We start from the raw sequence: 7,464 nt of genomic DNA, 5'->3' as shown, positions 1-7,464 counted from the left end.
GGTAAAGATTTATAATTTAATTGAGCCAATTGAAGTGTTCAAGACTCAATTGCATTCCCTACGTAAGGTTTAGGAATTATGGTGTAATTATCCCAATAAAATATAAAGGTCTTCGAGAAAATTACTAAAAAAAATGTCATAAACTTATTGCACTTGTACCAATTCAGTCATATACCTTTTAATTTGGCCAATTTAGTTTTAAACATTTTGACGATTTGCCAATTTAGTCATAAATCTTCAAATTGTGACAATTTAGTTATAAATGGAAATTATAAGGTTTTCTATTATTAATTGTATAGGCTTATATAATAAATCAAACAAGCATATTACTAACCAAAATTCGACGGTTATGCTCAATAGTGTGATAACGGTAACGGGGGTCGGTCGAGGCCGTCACCCTAGATCTGGTCACGCACAGCCGCGACGACCCCAAATTAGGTCATGGCCCTACTTCATATCAGAAGCCATGACCCCCATATGAAAAGTAGTCACAATTGCAGCCGCCACCCTCACATCTGGTCGCGGCTATGACCCTCACATGCGCCATTGCCGCGACTCCGCATTAGGTTACAATTGTGGCAGCAACACAAGATCTTTATGGTCTCGGCCTCGGCAACAACCGTGAGAAAACAAAAAAAAAAGGGAAAATAGGATATGAAAACTCATTGAGGGGCAGATGTGACGACAAGCGACACGAATGGTGCAAGGAAGAAGGGTTTGGGGATGAGCGGTGGCGGGAGCAGCGGCGACGGGTGAAGAATACATATCAGATGAGAGAGAGAGAGAGAGAGAGAGAGAGAGAGAGAGAGAGAGAGAGAGAGAGAGGAGTGTGTGTGTGCGTTTTTTTTTCTTTTTGTTTTCGTTTTGGGCCCAATGAGCGGACTAAAATCCTTTTTATTTTTGGCCCAATCGGCAGGATCTTTCCTACCCGTTTTATTTTTGGGCTTTTTTCGTCTCATTAGGTTTTTTTTTTGTCATTTAATCATTTCACTAAAAAATCCATTCTAAAAAAATTGTTATCTATACTCTTAATTAAGAAAATTCAACGATCATTTCAATCTCAAACTTTTGCAAAACAATTTGATTAGTACACCGTGCATATTTTTTACATGCACTATGGCCATACATAATTATAGAGGATCAAACTGATAACTTATGATAATTAAGACGATTGACAGGTAATCAATTCAAAATGATTGTCTATTATTTAAAATATGACCAGTCTTTTCTTATGATAATTTAAACAAATATTAAGAACAGTTATAATCTATACATAGTAGGAAATGCAATAAATTGACATTTGAAAATTTGAGACAGTGAAGATATTATTTTCATGTAGTAAACATGATATTTAAGACAGTGAAAATTAAGAACCATTTTTGTATGCTTCTTGCCTTGTTTCATTGTAGTTTAGCTTTTAATTCTAATTTAATTTAGTATTTAACGATAAATACTACAAGGTTTTGGATATTTATATAATGCTCTAGTAGTTAAAAAATAATTTGAGACGATTAATATGCTGTACATAATAAGAAAAAATTGGCTTAGCAGATTTGAATCATTAAATCATCGAAAACAATAGTTGGTAAAATACGCAATACAAAGAAAGTAAGTGAGAACATTTCAGAAAGAAAAAAATAATAATTGAGATCTCTTCAAGTATGTGGTCATTTTTGCTTATATTATGTATAGATGATTTTCTACCGAATAAATATTTCTATTCTATTTATTAATATCTACAGCAGGTGTAATATTAGTTGAAAATTTTGAAATAAAATTTCCATTACCGTTGCAGCCTATTTAAACATTGCCATGTTTCTATATAATTCGTGACAAGTATGATTAATTTACTCACAATAACAAAGTTAGGTAATCTTATGAGAAAGGTATATATATCTATATAAGAAAAATGAAACAACGAACAGTTTATGCAATTAATTAAATTGGTTTCCAAATAACCTCAAATTTAATTTGTCTAACTTCTCGTGGTAAACAAATTACTAATATTTTCTATTAATAATTATTCAAAATTTACTGATTTATACATATATATACACACACACAGATCAATCAAACATATCTAATAATTACGCAAGCATTATATTCAATCATACCACAAAATATTTACGTTTCACTAATTATATCACATATGTCTTATTAGTTTACAATCTAGAAATAAATATTAAATTTCCGTTTGCGACCTTTGTGTTAGTATCAAATGTTTGTCTGTTATGACTAGCACAAATTAATTACTATTTACATCATCTACCTATTAAAAATTTAAAACTAATTTTTGTCTTGTTCAAGGAAAACTTTCACTCCCCAGTCCAACCAAAGGTGACATAAAAGTTCAATTTTTGTCGCCTTAGGTAAACCAACAGTGACAAAAAAAGATATTATTTCTGTCCCATTATGATAAACAATAGGGAAAATGTCAAATAAGGACCCAAAGTGGGTCTCTTTTTTCAAATAAGGACCCCAAGTGGACAATGCTTCAATTAAGGACCTAAAGTGCCCAAACTAGTCTCAAATAAGGACCCAGCTCGCCGGCCAGCCAAATGTTCGCCGACCGGCGACCGTCAGACATTTTCCAGCGCCGGAATAGGGGCAATTTTATCTTTTTCTTTTTTTTTATTTTTCCTTTTTTCTTTTCTCTCTTCCCTCTTGTGGCCATCGCCGGCGACGTCCGCCGGCCTCAGGCGAGGGCGGCCTTCGCCGGCGTCGGGCAACGGCGGCCCTCGCTTGGGTGGGCGAGGGTGGCCCTCGCCTGGGCAGGTGAGACCCGCCCTCGCCCTCACCAGATTCGGCGTCGGGCAACGGCCGCCCTGGACGACGGCGGCCCTCGCCGGATCTGGCGAGGGCGAGGGCGGGTCTCGCCCGCCCAGGCGAGGGACACCCTCGCCCACCCAGGCGAGGGCGGCCGTCGCCCGACGCCGGCGGACATCGCCGGCAATGGCCATAAGAGGGAAGAGAGAAAAGAAAAAAGGGAAAAGAAAAAAAAAGAAAAAGACAAAATTGTCCCTATTCCGGCGCCGGAAAATGTCTGACGGTCGCCGGCCGTCGAACATTTGGCCGACTAGCAAGCTGGGTCCTTATTTGAGACTAATTTTGACACTTTTGGTCCTTAATTGAAGCATTGTCCACTTGGGGTCCTTATTTGAGAAAAGAGACCCACTTTGGGTCCTTATTTGACATTTTCTCTAAACGATAAGACGACGAATCAGATAGTTTGTTGCCTTAAATTGCAGTTAATGGGGACGAAACTTTCTTTTGTCATCTTAATCAAATGCGACATATTTTTAGATTTGTCGCCTTAGGGTTTATCAAAGGCGACTAATTGCTAAGTTTGTTAACTTAGGTCGTACTCAAACGCCACAAAATATTAATTTTTCTGCCTTTGTTCATACCCAAAGGCGACGAGAAAAACGTTGTTGCCACCTTAGGTTGAGACCCTAAGATGATGAAATATTTTTCTCGCCTTAGTTTCAAAATTTTCTCTTATCAATGGCAACAAAGTTTCAATTTTGTTGCCTAGCTTAGGCCTAAACCTAAGCGACAAAACCATGGTTTTGTCTCTCTTAAGTCTACTCTAAGGTGACAAAACTTCATGTTTACACCATAAGTCCAAAATTACCCCAACTTTGATTAAATCAATTGCGACAAAATACAAATTTTGTCACTTAAGTTTGATTTAAAGCAAAGAAACTCTAATTATGTAGCTTTAGGAGTGTTAAATTTTAGTAGGACCACTACCAACTACTCTTAGTCTGGTTTTTTTATCTAGAACTAAGCATGGACATTTTTAATTATAGAGGCAATTGGGGTCCGGAAAGATTTGAACCCGGGACCTCTAGCTCTAATATCATGTTAGATTTTGGTGGGATCACTGCCAATTGTTCTAAAAGTTTAAGCTGTTAGATGAGGGCATGGTTTATTATTTAATTACTATAACAAGGAGGTGACAATTTTTTTGGGTCGGCCTAAGGCAACAAAATTAACAATTTGTGACATTTGGTCCATCCTAAGGTGACAAAAATTATATGTTGCCGCCTTTAAGTAAAGGGTACCTAAAGCGGCTTTTTTTTTTTTACAAAATATGTTGTCACGTTAGGGTGTTTCTCCTATAGTGCGAGAAAGGAAGTTGTGCCCGCCTAGCAATTCGTTAAATTAGCTCGAGATCCATCTCTGCAGAGGTTGCAACAAGGACCGCAAATTGAGTTGTTAGGATTGGCAAAAAGTTCATTACATGTTAGAAAATGATGTCGCTATTTCCACCCCTTATGTGATTAAATCCACCAAATTTTACTGGGTGGAATTTGGTGGATTTAGTCGTGTAGAGAGTGAAAATAGCGTCGCCTGTTGGAAAATTAAAAAAGAGTAGGAGCTTCGACCAAAAAGAAAAAGAGTACGAGCGAAATTCTAATTCTACTTGCATCGATCAAATTGGCAAATTTCGTGGCTAGACTTGGCGTACGGGAACCTACTCATCTCCTAAATGTAATATAATCTCCTAAAAGCAATGTAATCTGTTCTAATCATCATGAGTGGAATTGATTCCTTTACGGACTTGACTGCATTTCAAATCCCTTTCTTCGAATGGAGAATTTGAGAAGGAACTTCACTTTGCACAAACATTGTTTTCCCTCTCAGAAAAATAATATTCCAAGTATTATCCCCTAATTTTTGGGGAATTATTCTTATCTACCTCGTAAAATATAGTTATGCTTTCCTTTCTAGCATCTCACTGTTCTGCGCACACAAGCAAATGAGCATATTTTTGGGGTCCTCGCTTTTTCTTTTTTTACATTCCAGTACAATGAAAAAGGTTATTTTATCCAGTCCAAACCCCCCCACCCCACCAAAATTCACTCTGCAAAAACTAGTGCTAAAATGTTCCACCTGCACCAATAATGCAACGACAGGGGTGCGCACATGCTTAGCAGATGGGAGGTGGGAACAAATGGGCCACTAGCTACAGACAAAATTAAAGCCTAAGAATAATATCTTACAGAGAGTTAGGTTGATGCGAATGAAAATACGATATGCATATAATATGATTGAAGCATATGTATTATGCAATATTCTAGTTATATCTAGTCTTTTTCCATCGATTTCGTTAGTTTATGTGGACCATATTTTAACTCGTATTCTTTTTTTTTTTCAGGTTTGTACTCGGGTGGTATTCTGCACCAACTCCGTTTAGGAAATTAAGTTCACATTCATGATTTGATGAACGGTAGGATGTTTTCATAAATCATCCCAAATTTTGAAATTTGAAGTGTGAATCCTCACTTTTGTACTTCAAATTACGTCCGGCAGCAGTTATTGTCGAGGTCCTACTAGCAAAACAGTCATTTCTTTTTCAAGTGTGTCCCTTTCCACTATTTCAAGCCCAACCACCACGCAATTCCTAAAATAAAAATCCGTACCTAACCCAAAATTAGCTGCCTCTCATTCTGGTCCTTGCTGCGCTTGCCTCGCCCTCACGGTCTCCACTATGGCGTTGCCACCCCGGGCCGACCTCAATCTCGACACCGACTTGGCAGCGCGACATTGAGAGAGAAAGAGAGCATGTGTGTATTTAGTATTGAGGGCAATTTGGTCTTTCTGATTTTGGGATTTTATCGAGAGATTGTTGTAAATTGCAGAGTGGGAATGTAAATTAATACGAGTACAAAATAGAGGGATGCATTGTGAAATTTTTCAAAAAAAAGTAAGCCATCCGTTCATGAATTATGAGATTCAATTTCTTTGGGCTAACTTGATGAGGCCGTACTGAGTAAAAAATAAATTAGGAATCCACATTTCTTGAAACTGAGGATCTCAATCGTTATCAATTTCATCTCCCCCTTTGGGTAGAATATGTATAGAGTTGATCTCTCAAAATCACGTAACATCGATCACCAAACCGATGGAATAATCGATACTTCAAAAACTTATGCTGTTAGAGAACAACACCATACATTCTTAATTTACTACAAATTAATAATGTGATCGTCTCTCACACTAATCATAGTTACTACCCTAATTGAAGGAACTCTCTTCTCGATTCAATTAGAAGTGATGATCCAGCTCAAGATATCTTCCGTTAGAATAGACGAAGCTATTCAAGCATCACGGAGACGACCCATGTGAGCACTATTGAGCACCGGTGGATGACCAATCAAATCAAATCTTGGAAACGAAGCAACTAGTTCAATCATTGGTCCGAGGATCAAATACCCATGGTCATCCATAAGGCTAGAGATCTCCATTCCACATTATTATATTGGAAAAATGACACAAATGAAACTTTGATCATATGTACAATGTGATCCCTAAACTTTTAATTTGTTCAATATAGTCCCTAAACTTCAACCCAATGTGCAACGTGATCCCTGAACTTTTAATTTGTTTAATGTGATTGCTGAATTTTTGGTACATGTCCAAATTAGTCATTGGACTATTTCAATGTTGTCCTTCCATTAAGTTAAGTTCATGGACAATATTGAATATATTTATATAATTCAGGGACTAGTTTAAGCATGTACCAAAAGTTCAGGAATCGTATTGAACAAATTAAAAGTTCAAGGACCATATTATATATTAGGCTAAAGTTCGGAAACCACATTGAATAAATTAAAAGTTTAGGGACACATTACAAATTGAGTTAAAATTCATGAACTATTTGTATTATTATTCCTATCATATTTTTTTTTTCCAAGTGGGGCTCTCATGAGCTGATTCGGATCATCAAATCGCACTGAATTGGAAGTGTGCCCAGAAGAAGATTTTCCTCGTTTTCTTTGTGACATCCAACTTGCAAAACCACAGCCTCATCTTCTGCTCGCGTGCCGAGGGGGAAGTGGTGATGTGAATGAGTTCAATCATCTTTTGTCGCTACTTGGGACCAACGTTGGTGTCGTTCTCCGCTGTCCCACGATATAAAATTCATCCCCACCCCAATTGGCTAGTTTTACACTCATCGGGCATCACGCGTTCGTCGAATCGGACACGCGGACTTAATTTGACGCACAGAAAGAAATTCGACCGACCACATGTACAATGTGATTTGACCAATTGAGAAAATTTGACGGGTTATTCATTTTTTAAATGCATATGCAGGCATGAGGCGCACTCGTGCTTGGGTGCTTAACAAAAGAAGAGAACGGGGATGGATGGTTTGGAGACGGAAGGGAGAGTGACGGGAAAAAAGTGGGGAAAGTAAAGGGCGACTTTGAGAGAGGGGATGAAGAATTTGGAAAGTTTGGGAGAGTATCTGATTACAACAACTGACCTCCAATTACGTTTGAGCCAAAGTTTTCTTCAAGAGTAGAACAAGGAATTTTAGTAGCAAAATCTAATGAACGAAAATGCTATCGACCAATGCGCAAATCCCACTCCCCTTTGTCTTCGTTGAGAGTGTGTGTGCATGTGCGCGCATGAGAGAGAGAGAGAGAGAGAGAGAGAGAGAGAGAGAGGGGG

This window comes from Syzygium oleosum, unplaced genomic scaffold (genome assembly GCF_021117445.2).
Source record: "Syzygium oleosum isolate NSW1041296 unplaced genomic scaffold, Sole_v2.1 Sole_v2.16, whole genome shotgun sequence".
NCBI classification, from domain to species: Eukaryota; Viridiplantae; Streptophyta; class Magnoliopsida; order Myrtales; family Myrtaceae; genus Syzygium; species Syzygium oleosum.
The sequence above is the reverse complement of the archived record's forward strand: the minus strand, read 5'-3'. Positions refer to the sequence as shown.